The sequence below is a fragment of the Oncorhynchus mykiss genome, chromosome 29 (genome assembly GCF_057628025.1).
Source record: "Oncorhynchus mykiss isolate SJ-2025 chromosome 29, ASM5762802v1, whole genome shotgun sequence".
NCBI lineage: Eukaryota > Metazoa > Chordata > Actinopteri > Salmoniformes > Salmonidae > Oncorhynchus > Oncorhynchus mykiss.
This window is the reverse complement of record NC_143050.1, coordinates 20,480,001-20,482,748: the sequence shown is the minus strand read 5'-3', so window position 1 is coordinate 20,482,748 and position 2,748 is coordinate 20,480,001.

The following is a 2,748-nucleotide window of genomic DNA, read 5'->3' as shown; positions in this document are numbered from 1 at the left end:
CGGCTATGGATGAGAACAATACTGATACAGTGGTGGGGTTAGATCAATACTGGTACAGTGGGGGGGTGAGAACAATACTGGTACAGTGGGGGGGTGAGAACAATACTGATACAGTAGGGGGGTGAGAACAATACTGATGCAGTGGAGGGGTGAGAACAATACTGATACAGTGGGGGAGATTTCTCCTGACTTATCCAGTATCCTGTGTGAATTTAAGTATGCTCTCTCTTTCTTTCTTTCTTTCTTTCTTTCTTTCTTTCTTTCTTTCTTTCTTTCTTTCTTTCTTTCTTTCCTAGGACTACGCCTCAAGACTACCTGGCATGATGACTCCTTGCTGTCCCCAGTCCACCTGGCCGTGCTGCCGCTCCAGTTTCAACTGTTCTGCCTGCGGCTATGGAACCCTGTCCTGTTCACCGGATGTGCTACCTGTCCCAGACCTGCTGCGTTCAACTCTCTAGAGACAGCAGGAGTGGTCGAGATACTTTCAATGATTGGCTATAAAAAGCCAACTGACATTTACTCCTGAGGTGCTGACTTGTTGCACCCTCGACAACTACTGTGATTATTATTATTTGACCATGCTGGTCATTTATGAACATTTGAACATCTTGGTCATGTTCTGTTATAATCTCCACCCGGCACAGCCAGAAGATGACTTGCCACCCCTCATAGCCTGGTTCCTCTCTAGGTTTCTTCCTAGGTTTTGGCCTTTCTAGGGAGTTTTTCCTAGCCACCGTGCTTCTACACCTGCATTGCTTGCTGTTTGGGGTTTTAGGCTGGGTTTCTGTACAGCACTTCGATATATCAGCTGATGTTTTTTGAAGGGCTATATAAATAAATTTGATCTGAAATTTGATTTGAGAAAGTGGGGGGATGAGAACAAAACTGAGACAGTGGGGGGAGGACAATACTGATACAATACTGATACAGTGGGGGGGGGGGGGGGTTGAGAACAATATGAATACAGTAGTGGGGGGATAAGAACAATACTGATACAGTGGGGGTGAGAGAACAATACTGATACAGTGGGGGGAGGACAATACTGATACAAAACTGATACAGTGGGGGGGGTGTTGAGAACAATACGAATACAGTGGGGGGATGAGAACAATATTGATACAGTGGGGGGGGGATGAGAACAATACTGATACAGTGGCGGGGGGTGGGGGGTGAGAGAACAATACCGATACAGTGGGGGGGGGGTGAGAAGAGGAGAAGAGATGGAAGGGATCTGGGAGGAGACAGAGAGAGTGAGGAAAACAGAGGAGGATGAATCTGAGGAAAGTGAAGTGGGGAGGCTTTGGGGGTGCTGAAGTGAGACAGTGTCCAGAGACTCCCTCACTGTGACATGGCCACACTAGCTTTCCCTATTGGGCTGGAGCAGAACTGCACCAGTCCTGCCCCAACCGCAGACCTGACACAACTCAAGAACTGCCTCAACCCCAGACATGCTCCAACTCAAGAACTGTCCCAACCCCAGACCTGCCGCAACTCAAGAACTGCCCCAACCTCAGACATGCTGCGACTCAAGAACTGTTCCAACCCCAGACCTGCCCCAACTCCAGAGCTGTTCCAACCACAGATCTGCCCCAACCCCAGACCTGACCCAGCTCAAGAATTGTCCAAACCCCAGCCCTGCCCCATCCCCAGACCTGCCCTAACCCAAGAACTGCCCCAACTCAAGAACTGCCCCAAACCCAGAAGTACCCCAACACCAAACTTGTACATCTCAAACAAGGTGTTTAAATCAGAAGGCAATAACATGAAAAGTTGTTTTACTGGTTGAAATCAAAGTATCAACAGATCTGTTGATGTGACAGTGTGTACCAAGTGAATCAGTGCATGTAGGAACACGTGCGAAAGGAAACAGAGCAAAATAGAAATAAAGCCAAGAGTGTGTGCTATTTTTCGTGAGATTGTGTGTGTTTTTGGTAATTGGCTGAATAGTGAAGATTGTTTTGGTGCCGTCCTCACTTACATGGCAATAAAGCCCACTTAAGCAGCATTGTTGAGAAACATGCAGGTGAAAGGCACACAGGGGCTGGGAAATAAAAAGGAACCACAAAAAATATCCTACTTTTCCTTTGCTCTTTTTTTGTCTTAAAAGTTCAAATGACCACTCAAATTGGGTAGTGCATCATTTTCTGTCAAGCTGGTGAAAGGGTGGTGGACAGCTCTAATTCATCATTTGGTGATTTAACAGCTCAGAAATATATTAAAATAATAAAAAGAAGGCTGAAGTGTCCTGGATTTGCGGTGATAAATAGCCCTCCCTGTACTGATCGGATTAGGAGCGCTAACAGATATATTGCGGTCAAGATTCACGCAGGCAAGCGCAATTGTTTTCCAATATAAGTTGCATATTAAATTCTGACACAGAAGAGTAGGGGAGAGGTCCTTCTATCTCTAAACCATCTCCCCATATTGTGCTCAAAAGCACACACACAGACACACACACAGAGACACACACACACAGACACACAAACACACACACACACACTTGTGCGTAAAGTGCTGTGTGGAGTCTCACTTCAGGGATAGTAATACTCTGATTGTACAGACTCATCAGAATGTGCTTAATTGTAATTAATTAGCTAATTTGTTTATGCAAATGTATGCAATTAAGTTGTATAGTTCACTAAACAGATCATTGTCTAAATCAGTGAGGAATGCTGTGAAACTGAAAGCAAATGCTGTTCTGGTAATTAAGTCCATTAGTCAATAAGTGTAATTAACAGTTCCTAATTA